Source organism: Falco peregrinus, chromosome 11 (assembly GCF_023634155.1).
Source record: "Falco peregrinus isolate bFalPer1 chromosome 11, bFalPer1.pri, whole genome shotgun sequence".
NCBI classification, from domain to species: domain Eukaryota; kingdom Metazoa; phylum Chordata; class Aves; order Falconiformes; family Falconidae; genus Falco; species Falco peregrinus.
Window position 1 is genome coordinate 23,228,980 of NC_073731.1, and position 13,076 is coordinate 23,242,055.

Sequence of the window (13,076 nt, forward strand, 5' to 3'; positions counted from 1 at the left end):
TCTTGTGAGCAATTACAGAGGGAAAGAATCTGTTCTGTGATTCCCAGATCTCCTACTTGCTTAACTGCTTGTTTAATTTGGTTAGCTGTTCTTTTACTTCTCTTTTTATCTAAGTGTTTGGTGTTTGTCTTTGATAGTACCTTCAGACCAAAAAATCTTGCTGAGAATGGCTGTTACATATGGGAGCATTGGTTTATATCAAAGACTGTAAATAACAATATCCCATTAACGACACATCCCTTTATATAGTGTTTTTAGTACGAATGGGAAGGGTACCAAATGATTGGTTTGTTCAGGTGTCTACATCTCCATTGCCGGCTTCTTTGACACAGCAGCATGCTGCCTGTGTTGCAAGAGTCATTTTAATATGCTAAAATGATGCAGAAAAATTGGAAGGTTAGTGAAATCAACTGCAGGAAAGAGAATATAGCCTTGAAAGTTCTGCCAGAGCTTCCAAAATGTAGGTATGTTCGTGGGTAGAGTTCACACTGTGTTTGGCTACAGCTTAGAACTACAAGGCGAGAAAACTAAAGACTGGTCTTTGCTCTAAAGCTGATGCTTTGAAAAGACACACAATCAACCTAACCTGTCATTGGACCGGTGCTGGAATAGTCGTATTCCATACCCTGTGAACTGGTGAAGGGTTGTTCCGTGTTCTGAGGAGCTCTCACAAAAGACAGCAAGCATTGTTTTTCCCCCACTTGTTTCTTATCCCGTATCTCTTTACCAGCACCAGAGGAAAGTGTGGGAATTTACAGTCATTTTAAAGGCAAGTCTCCCGGTTTCAGCCACTACGGTTGCTATTTCTGCATTGCTGCCTAGGGTACATTGTAAAGATGTTGATGGGAATGTAAGTGATTGCTGACTTGCTGTAGCAGGCAGGAGGATTCCACAAATTCGCATTGTCCCTGTGGTACACTGGAGATACTTCTATAAATTCAGTAATACAGCTATGATTATTCTTCTCCTCTCCTCTCAATTAACCAGTACTGCACATATTGTTCCCTGTCAAATATCTTATTTTGTCAGATGCCAGAGAGCAGTGTTGTTCTCTTTTCAAATTGCTGGTTTGATTTCTGGCAGTACTCGATTGCTTTAAAATGTGCTTTCTGCATCCATTTTCCTCAATACTTAATTAACTGGAGAAAAGGACTGAAATGAGGTTTCAGTTAAGTAGGTGTTTCACTTTTTTCCCCTACTATCATTCATTTATTTCCTCTAGCTCACTCAAGTAGTGAGTGAGACTAAAGTCTCAGAGACTTTATCTTTCATTTGCAAGACATTTTGCAGTCCAGATTCTCTCTCTTATCGATAAATCCTGCTGGAAAATGTTTCCCGTGCTGGGAAGGAGCACAGAGGCAGGACTGCAGAAGAGGTGGTGAAATGCAGTGAATACCAAACCAAAACCGGAGTGAGTGTGGGTAAGGCAAACACAGCTAGTCACTTGAGAAGGCTCTTCAGCTGGCCACAGCAAGAGGCCACGTGCCTGAAACAGCGCTGCAGCAACAGCACGAGAGCAGAGTTACTCGGGGGTTACAACACAGAACAGGAACATTCTTGTAACTTTGTAGTAAAGGGTTTAGTTTTAACATTGCAAATGCAGTTTCCATCCGCGCTAAAATACCCGTTAGAAGCAAGCACTGCTTTACAAGACTGCCGCTATTAGCAGCAGCAGCAGTGCTTGACCAACATCTGCGGCACTTCTGTGCCTGTACAGGAATGTCTTTAGGCATCTACAGTGCAGGTAACTGCTTGAAAGCTTCATCCCCTCCCCTAGGTGTGACCTGTTCTAAGTGCCTGTGGGAGCGTCAGAGCCCGCGTGCAGTCAGCTACCATGGAGCAGAGCTCCGTGAAACACATTGCATAGGGTAGTAGCAAATTTACTTTTTCTTTGTAAGACTTGCCACTAAATCATAGCCTAGGGCTCCGCAGAGTCTAAGGTTATGCCTGCCCATGTGCACCGGTTCCTCAGGGGCAAGGCACCAACATGAAGGTCTAGAATTCACCAGAGCAAAACAGGCTTTTTAAGTGTTATTTTGTGTTTTCCTGTGACCCCCTGTGTTTATCTATTTGAGCCTTACAAAGAGCCAAGACCATCTGAGCTACATACATCAGTGATCCAGTATGATCATAATGGGAGAAGGGAAGACGAAGGATGAGGTCTGCAGTTTGGATTCCAGCTAGCTAGTAAGCAGTCAAAAAGTTCGGCTATCTTGAAAGCTACAAGAGTAGACTCTGAATGACAGATGATTGCAGAATGGACTGAGAGCGCCTGACCAGTGCAGTCTGAGTTGCTCCAGACATAAAATTATTAATATTACAGTAAGAATTAATCAATTGGAAAATGGATTAGGTGTTAATCAATTAAGATTACTAAAAGCATCCTCATGGAATCATGCTTTATTAAGAGATAATCATGATGGCCTCTCTTTGTTCTGTCGAAGGAGACCTGTGGGCATTCATGACACAAAATGGGGTCTAGACGCTGTCATGTAGAAAGAGAAAAAGGATGGGAAGCTTCTGAGGAACTACAGGGAAAATCTTAAAACTCTAGTTCAATTTGAAGGTCGTTACGACAGGCATTCAATCTTAAGCACTTCAATAGAAAATTAGTTGTTCTTGTTGAAACGCGTTAAGGACAACGGGTAATCTGCTCTCCGTGAGCTGGAAACACATGATGCCCAGTGCTTCACGAGGAATCACTTTTCAAGCTCAGCATACTAGTGTTCAGAAAACATGGAGCAACCCGAACTCCTTGTGGTAGAGATCCAACGGATTTCTCTGTGCACATGGTTTGTCAAAGTGTCAGATGAGATTCGGAGTCTTCAATGTCAAGTAATTTCTTTTTCTTTTGAGAAGTTTATGGCCTTGATAGACATTAAGAAATGCCCAAGAATAGCGAAAAGGGCAACTTTAAAGCCTCTTCCATGGCTCAAAATTATATATTCTTATAATAATTTCTGAAATAATCTAAAAGTTGTTAAAACCGATCTGCAAGGCTGCTCTTTGTAAATACTATAAGGTAATTTTATATGTTCTGCATTCTTTTTTGCTGAGTTGACTGCTAAAGTGAACCTTCAACAAAAGGTTCCACAGCCAAGGCTACGGAAGGCTGAGGACTGCAAGTACTCGTGGCTAGACCTGCACAGTGCTGAGCCAGCAGATTTGATCCTGTGATTTAACTAGGTGAGTGTCACCTTTTCCTCTCGATCTCGTTTTGAAGCGTGCTGACATATAACCAAAGCATGCCTAGGTTAGGCTTGCTTTCAGAGGCTAGAGTAATCAAAGCTGTCAGCTACGCCGGGGTGAGGATTCTGTTGTACACATATCCTGTGGTTGTGAGAGAGACCGTTACTCATTCATTTCTATTTTCCAACTGTCTCCACGTATAGAAACCCTGGTTTACATCGGCAAACACCTGTGTACTTGAAGAATTTGGTATTTGCCACTGCACAGTTGAATGTGCATATGAAACGGGAAGGACTGGACCAACGTTTCAGTATACTCAGCTATGAAGTATATACTGCCAGAGCAGGCAGTGGAATGAGTATATCCAGTTGAAACTTCAGAAGAAACTTAAGGAATTGAAATGAAACTATTCACCCCGGAATTTCTAAAAATATTAGCTATGCTACTTTGCCAAAATAGAAGATTCCTACTTTAAGTCTCATGCAGAACAAAACTTGTTTCACAGGACGTTTCCCCTTCTGCCTGTGATGGGGCCACTGGGTCAGTAATGGTTTGGAGGAAAGTTTCCACATACCAGATCACTGACATTTTCTGTTGTGAGAAGAATAAACTTGGGTCCTGTGCTCATCTCAGAGCAGTCATTTTCATTTTTACTGGTTTACTTTTAAAACTTTCCCATGTGCAGTATCTAATTATGGTACATTACAAAAATCTGCATTTAAACGGTAACAGTGCACAGTGCTGAAAGGGACTGTTGGTAAATTGCTTATTCACTTTGATGATTAAGCCAGTAATTATTGCATTAGCATCCTAAACCACACTGGTCCGCTGATTGCCTCCTCGGAAGGCAATCCCACGAGATGTGATGGGCTAAGTAGAAAGGGTATGGCACTTGAAGAAGGGAAGGGCAAAGAACACGTAGGATGGTGCCAAGGATTAAGCAGAGGTTGCTTTCTCCCGTGGCTGCTTCAGTGTGACTCAGAATAGTGCTGGGGTGTGGTACATCAAAAAGGATTTTTTTGGCCTTAGAAATGTAAGATTAACCTTTTTTGCTACTGGATATAGAAGACCCCGTGACACTTCCTAACAGGTCTTATCACTGGATCTATACTCACACGGTAATCAAAGCAAATAATTTTACTAGGTTGAGGAAGATGGCCTTTCAGCTTCCACACCGCTGTGGTGTTCCGCTGCCTGTGCTCCTGTCCTGAAATGTTTGGTGACGCTGCTGGATGCCATTTACCAGCTGCTTTCTGCCTCGCCTGAGCTAAATCTTGTGGTGTGTCTTCAGGCTGTGCTTTTTTTTTTTTTTTTAGAATGAATACTTTATGATCCTCCTAAAAGCAAAGGCATAAACCGAATGTAAGATATACTTTGTGTCTTCAGGAGCTTTTGGCTTTATATGATAAAATTCCAGGAAATACGTTACTTGGAACAGTTTGCTCACTAGAAGACAGACAGGCACCGGATTGCGCGCCCCTGCAGGTGCTGTCTTAGTTTCCCATCAATTTCCTGAAATGATGCACTTACAGAACCATTTCAGTGGCAATTTCAAGCCCAGGAGTGACATTTCTTCCACCCTCCTGGATTCTAAGGGCTATCTTTTTACTTGTTCCTTTCAGCAAGAACCAGCATTTCTGTCTTTTTAAGGAAATATTTTTCATGGAATTAATGGCTTCTTGAATCAAATAAGGATCAGGATTTGAGACGACTATTCTGCAACTGAAACGTCATCCTTGCACTTCCAAGGGTATAAAACTGCCTGATGTTGGATTTGAGCAAGTGGCTAGAGAAAAAAAATACTTTTAAAAGCTTGCCTGAGTTGAGAACATTTTGTTACTACAGAAAATGGGGGAACCTGTTTGTTCTGTGAAAATTTGTTAGAAAAACTCTCTGGTTTCATAATTAGTGTGCTAGAAAAAAAAATTATAGTTCTAAAACTTAAAGGAATGTTTGAACCTCCAGGGCTGGGTAGGTGAAAAGAGCTTTCAGCTGAAGATTTCTGAGCAGACCATAGAATGCAGCCTGCAGAGGCAGTAAAACAGTGTGAACAGCAGAAGTAAATCTTGCTGGGAGGAGTGGTGCAGCTTTCTCCTGGGCACACTATTTGAAATTGCACGTTCTAAGGCAAAGAAAATAGTTCCTTAGGTATACCTTGATGCACCAGATTGAAAATTGCCTTGGGCTGGAGTCCAGTGGAAGAACGACCCTCTATACCCCACTTTACACCAATAACTATGCCATGTAGGTACCTAGAGGGTAACATCAAAGCTGAAGGTGCTAGTCATTTTAAAAGGCTCTTGTCTTTGAGGCACTGTCCTTCTTTCCTCCACGCATGTTTCCTATATTCTTTCTTCACTCTCTCTTTCCCTGCTATGCATTTACCATCGTTTTTTTCTCCTAACAGAACCAGGCAATTAATCGCTTTCTTCTTCCCCTCAGTAACCATGTAACATCCCACTGAGTGCGTAACCCTCCCCCTGGAAGAGTGATGGCACTACTCTTTTTCAAAGCTGGAGAAGAGGTTACAAGTACTACAGCCACGATTTCCCTGGTAAATTGGTGAGGACTGCTTGGCTGCGATGCGTGGCCAGACATGGACGGTGGGTCAGGCAATGCTGTTGGATGGCTTTAAGCATCTTCATGATGCATGAACTGGCGATAGACCAGAGTGAGAAGAGATGTTGGACACTATGCTGGAGTAAGTGCCAGCATGGACTGGGAGAGGGGTGTTGGTTTTGGATAGCAAGTACACAGAAGCCCAGAGCGCAGAGAAGGAAGTACCCAAATAACAAGCTGGCAGGCACCCAGCATGGGTAAAAAGAAAAGCACTGCAAAGACCTTGACAAACATTTCCATTTTCTTATTTTGTTTGTCTGGTCCAGAAAACAGTGATAGAGAATAGAGTTTGGTATGAAGACAAAAAAGTAAAAGAGAAAAACATATTTTTGTAGGACAGAAAGTCCACTCGCTATGAAATTTCTTTCCATCCACTGGCCAATTCAAAAGTCTCAAAGCAATTCAGCTTCTTTTACTTCTCTTGTGGGAACTGTGCCTGGTCTAATAAATGTCATTGCCAACAGGCTTCTCCTGGTGTAGGTTGTTTACACTTCTCGTTTAATCTTTCCGAAAACCCCTTCTTTCTCCTGTGCATGCTATGTCCGTCTAATACATAAAGGCAGGTCTGGTCTTTTTTCTTTTATCCTTGCATGACTAAACATGCAAATATGTTGTTTGAAAAGTCCTCTAAATCTGTTCTCAGCCAGTAAATTTTATTCCTCTTTTCAGAGTTTCTTTGCAGTCTTCAGTCAGTATTTCTGGAGAGGAAAACACCAGGCTTAAGGTCTGCTCAGGTCCAGAATAATACATTGCTAAATATTAATCGTTGCAACAGGATATAGTAAAAACCCACTACTGCTTACAACCCCCCCTCTGGAAGGAATCAAGTACCTTCAGTCTCCTATTAAAGGATTCTCAGCTCGCTCTCTAAGGCATTCAGAGCCTTGCAAGAGTTGACCTTACAAATATGCTCAGCAGCCTCCAGTCAGATATAAATTACATATCCCCTCAAACTGAGGTGCAGCTGCTGATTTTTTTCCCTACAAAACTGACTTAAAATTCACTAATTTCAGCTCAGCTCATTTCTCAAACACTTTTGCCACCGACTGATTGTCACTCAGACCGGCATCTAAACAGATACCAAAACAAGATCTCTCTCCTAATCATGGCAAAATAACCTTCTGCTTTCTAATTATTATGTAATTCCTTTGATTGTTATTTATTCATCGTGCAAAGCATATGTGTAACTCCCACATGCCTAGTGTTGAAGAAAGTGCAACGCTACATGGCAGCATTACAAATTTGTAGAAATAAACAAGCAAAGCTAGCCCATTTAAAAGCCACACTATGCCAGTTCCTCAGAAACGTTCCTGCCTGAATCTGCTGCAGCAATATGAGCTTTAGAATGCAAAGTCCAAAGCCCTGAGCATGAACCCTCTGGATCATCAGACCAAATGAAATGCCCTTTTGTATCGAGGCCTTTAAAGTCGGATCTAGAGGAGGACTCAAGCACCACATCATCCCAAGGCCACTATTAGCAGCCTCACTCCCTGCAGGACGTGGGAGAAGCGTGGGATGAAAGAGCCCCACAGCCCAAGCCCTGTGCTCTGGTCAGGGAGCCTTCGACAAGCAGCTGGCAGGCAGTGCAAGCGGGAGACTGTGACTAAACTCTTGCACCCTCTGTGGAGTTCACATGCCCTTAGGAATGTGATTTTCTTTCCCTTTTTTTTTTTTTTTTATATTCCCTCCCCCCCTTTTTTTTTTCCATTTTTTATTTTTTTTTAATACAGGGACTGTAAAGAAGAAATAATTTAGATTTTACAGTTATTGGGAAGAAGGAAAACCTAGTGCCTTTTAAATGAGTGCTGCAACCTCAGCTTATAGTGCTAGCATGTCCTATTTTGCTCCTGCTACCCAACCTAGAGGAACTAGTTCAAACGTTCAGTTGAGTCATCTGCTCATGAGGTGTGGTGCTGGACTTGGGGCTCCCTACTCTGGGGAAGGCTTCAGAATCTGCCTACCCCATTTCATGGGCAAATGCTTCAACCAGTCTGGGAAAACAGCAAAGATAACACCACCGCTAATTCCATCTTCTCTGTGAATGAGTTTCGAAAGGAAAACAGTGTGTTCTTTCCAATTTTTCGAGGAGCAGTTATAAGCCCTGCTCTCAGGAGAGGGCTCTAAGATCTGGATTACAACAGGCAGAGGTGCTTTTGCTCATCCTAGATAAGATGCTAGACTTGCAGAGGAGAGAGACAGGACTGTGGCCATGTATTTGTGCCTGGCATTTCCCATTGTGTCTCCACAGGCTGCTTCCCTCTCAGCGTGCAAGATATTCAGATGAGCATTTTGATGTATATGATTCTCAGCAGGCACCACGTGGGGAGCCTTCATGGTGAGTTTTACATTCTGGTTTGGTGACCGAGTTCTTAAAAGCAAGCTATTAAACCCCAAGGTCTTACCGGATCTACTCACAGCCTACAAGTCTCTCTTGCTGGTCTACTCCAGAAAACAGCAGTTACAGCAGAAAAGTGCAGCAACAGACATTCTTCGTGAACAGGTTTGCTGTAAGTAATTAAAGCCGTTCTGCATGCTAAGTACATAACCTGTCTTTTAGAAACTTTATTAGAGTAATACACAAAAATGTACAGAAAAATCTCTTTCCCAGTCCCCCAGGGAAAACACCCTTACTGTTCCTTTTTGTAGTAGTTTTTCCTTGCCTTGTGTTTAAATTGCATAGCAGTTGGTCTGCCATAAATTGTTGCTCAGCTCTGATGTACAGTGTTTCTATTGGAAGTGACAGAATGTTTAATAATAGATGTTTTTTGCTCACCTCATCAAGGTTATACCTCTTGCTTTTAATGTGCATTTGAAATATATCTTCTAATGCCCTTAAAAAAAGAATAAAAGGAAAATCAGTGAACAAAAAATTATTCAAATGCATATACTTCCAAATGATAAATACCACTCAGTCTGTCTTTCAGATCACTTAAAATACATCGGAACCTTTCACATTCGCTCTACCCCCTCCCCATCCCTCCCATACCCGTGAATGGATTTTAAAAAATAGAATCTTAAACACTTTGAAGTTGTTGAATATTCTCATTTCAAGTGCATGCAGTTTGGTAGGAACTCAGGAACTGTGCCAGGGACAGTCTTACACGTATGTAATTCCAATTTCTTCCTCCACGTTTAATACAAATATAAGAGTATTGGTGCTCTCTGTCACAACATGGTAGTCCCTCTCTGTATTTTCGCGGGGCCTGAGTCTCTCTGTTGCTACTGTCAAGTACTGTCCCACCACGTTAACTGGGTGGAACAGCTGAGGGTACTGGGGTGCTGGGCAGTACTGCAAGCAGCTCCCTAGGGTCATTTATGGCTGTCCTTCCTTTGTCCGTGATACTGCATTGCTCAAAGGGGACTTTTGAACTGCCTCTAGCCAACACTTTTTAGACCTCTGAAGGTCATTTGCATGGTCTCCTTGCTCTTGGGCCTTCTTTTCAGTAACTTTTAAGAGAAACATCGAAGGTTGAACTTGCATGGTCATAGTTTTGTTAACTAGGTGTACTAGGGAAAGAGAGAAGCCTTCAGCAATTGCTCTCAATATTTTTTTTGTTTGTTTGTTTATGGCTATGACCAGCTGCAAGCAAAAAATGTGCTCATGGTGATGAACATCGGTAAAAATAAGGACCTAACTGACTAGGGAGATTAGGTCTCCAGGTTCTACAGTAATAACTCAGTTAAATCTAACCCAATGCTTGCATTTTCAGGCAATCATAAAAACCCCAAACATATCTGCAATGAGCTGGAGGGCTCAGCAGAGCTGTTTTGGTTGTATACTGTATATTTGAATTGGGAGGGTATTTACGATTTTATCTGTAGAGAAACTGATCTAAATAAATGCATATTTTAAAATATGTCTCATACTAATCCTAAAGCAGGTTAGCTAAGGTCATTAGTTGTGTCTTTCCTAATATGCCACAAAATCTATTTAGAAATTCAACTTCTGATTTAAAATGAAAGGCCACTACTGATCTTTTATTTTTATTCTGCAGAGAAATTAAGTTCTGTTATTAGGGACTACCCAAAAAACAACACGAGATTTTTCATGTATTTTTAGGAACCTTTATTTTTGAGAGAAGAGCGCACAGCATTTAAACAAACTATATCTGAAGTCAACAGCACCTTTCCCCCTACAAGCCTGAGCAGGGACACCCTGGTGCCCCACAGATTCTGGGTTGGGCTCAGTGTGGGACACACATGTGGCCCCTGCTGCTGTCACATCGTACAGGCACAAGTTTCTGTTCTCTCGTTTGGTTTTCACTATGTATAGAGAAAAAAGTTATTTTCTGAAGGATACTAATCCTCCTGTTAACATGGGGGCTGACACACAGTAGCTTTTTGGGGTGTTATTTTATTTTAATGTCATCTTGGTTTTAACTGTGTATATGGGCAGGCATGATACTTAGCAACCTTTTGCGATGTGTGGTGAGTTGATGTTTTTCAAATCTGCTACTGTTCCTCCCAGTGTAACCAGAAAAATCACTTCTAATTTAAGCCTTGAAGTTTGCCTGAGAATTGCTATACCTAGAAGGAAGGAAGAGAACTCTTACCTCTAACTGATTGCTCAGAAAACAAACTAATCACTTGTGTGAACAGCCACAAAAAAAAAAAAATAAAATAAAATTAAAAGAGCATTAGGGATTTAAAGTTAAAGCTTCTAGACTGAAATGGAAATATCTTGGTTTGGTGTCAAACTGAGTTTGATTGATTTCAGGGCACTGGCACTTCTCCAGCATCAAAACACAACACTTGACAAAGACTGTAATCTTAAATATTGGGGTTAAATCCTCTATCAAAGGAAGAGTTCCTCCCATTTAAGAGGCAGGCCAAGAAATGGCATAGGAAACGTGCACACACTGTCATTGCCTGTAGCGAGCCTACAAGCGGACCTGTGGTTTATCACAGCTCTCTGGATATTATAAATGCAAAAGATTTCTATTAAAATGGGAACGTGAGGGGTGTGCATGTGTGTGTGTGAGGCAGGGTGTTACGTACAGAACGTGAAACCAGAAAAGGATGCTGCAGTTAGACACCAGCAGCACTGGGCGCATTTGGCTCTAGCCTTTATGTGTGAATTGTTAAGTTGACAGCACATACATTCTAAAGAAAGCAATTATTACATTTATTTATTTTGCTCTTATAGGAGGGAGGAAGAACTCTAAGTACAAAGTCTTGCCATGATGAGCTTTGCTAGGGAAGATTTATTGTAGCTCCATGGCTTGCTAGCCCAGGATTGACTGGTTCCACTTTGCACTGGAATGAGACTGTTGCAAGGGTTGGAGGACATGATGTTTCCACATTTCTACTAGAAGTCACTGGGAAATACATGGCTGGCTGAAAATATTTTCTGTTCAGCTTCTCAGTTTAAATCATGACTCCTGTAAAGTGCAGTCACAAAAGTATTCATGAAATGAAACTAATTTCAAGTTTCATTTTAATCTCATTAAAACCACCAATTCTTTACTCTGATTGAATAATTGGACAACATTTTGTGACTCAAAGGAATAAATAAATGCAAAGCACTTACTCTTTGTCGTAACAACCTCTAATCAAAATATCATTTGTAAGATCTTGAAGAAAATGAAGATACTCTTCTCTACAGAAATACACAAGCTGTCAGCATCTTTCTTTAACATACACTGAATACAATTAAGGTTTATGATACCATCCAGACATAGCATTTTTAGAGTAATTAAACTAGCTCAAATAAAGAATTTTGCCAACATATCCAAAAGTGATGGATCTATTTACTTGTCAGAATTTTTTTACTGTGCAGGTTTATACTTTCTTAAATGAATCATTTTTGCAGCTCTGTTGGTCAATTTCCCAATTACTTTAATCCATTAATTTCATTAATCAAGAACATCTATGCCTTTTGTGAATAATCAGTTTAAAAAGTAGCTCAGATGAACAAGGGGTAGGTATCAGAAGAGAAATTATTAACATTGTTTATTTATTATTTACTTATTCTCAACATATTTAGTTTGCCTACAGTAAGGGAGGTGGCATGACTCAGAAAATCTCTTCCAGAGTTCTGATCCCACACTTTGCAAGCAAGTAGCTGGATCCTGTGTCCCTAAGGGTCCCTTATACTCACTGCATACAGCCACTGGTAATTGGCTTTTGTGCCATGTTTTCAATTTTCCACCAGATTCCTACTTTAATATTTTTGTAGGAAACTTAGAAGTAGTGAAAAGGGACAAACAAATATTTAACTTACTTCTCTTCAAGTTGTGATCCTGGAGAAAGTGGCATTTCAGAATCGGGAATCCATAATTCATGGATCTGCCACAAACAAGTAAAGAGGAAAAGTACATTTTTTTTCTATTCTCTTTTATTAACATTTTATATTTCCATTCAGAGCACCAGGGGAAATGATCTGATTTCATAACATATCAAAAGCACAACAACATCATACTGAATTGACATGCCAGCTCATATGAAATGAATGTCTTGAGTGTCAATCACTCATATAAATAAAGAAAAAGTATTATTATTAGGTAAGTTCATGTTAGCAGAAATGGAAACAAGCTTGCATAACCTGAGAAAAATGATGCAAACACTGTAAAGGAAATCAAAAGTTCTGAAGAAATAGAAAATATTTGCAGACCTCATTCAAATAAGACAGCTTATTCTTTAAAACGACATGCAAAATATATTTGTATCTTTGAAAGAAGATTTAGAAAACCAGATTGATATTGAAATTATCTTTTGCTGTGGATTATCAAATGGGAATAGGAGCTTCTCTTGATAATGTAAAATGAAGGGTTTGGTGGTTGGAATGAGGAATGGAATAGTCCTAGCTAGCACAGGGCTATCACAAATCCTGGCCATGGTGCCTTGGCTGTGCTGTGTAGAAATTCAACACTGATTCCGTAAAGGGACAAACGGGCCAAGGAATCCTACAAAACCTCTGTATCATGCATGGTTTTGGCTACAGTTAAGCATCCCTTATTTTTAAGAGCAGTAAAATTCACTAAATTAATCCCCCAGTCATCTTAAGAATCCAGGTGACTAATGGAGAGCGACTTCCGCACTTCCATGCACTGAAGTCTTGTATGACACGTTACGGCACTGACTGTAGGCTGAGTGATTAGCAATTGATGTGGACACTTCTGGGCTCCAAGCTATTATTTGGATGGAGTGAAAGGCCATAAATCAACCAAAAGCTGAAATGACCACTTGAAAGGTTAAGAGTGCAGCAAGACACCAGTCAAGTGGGAAGAAGCTCTGCTTTCAGAAGAACAGATTTCTGTTGGAGTACA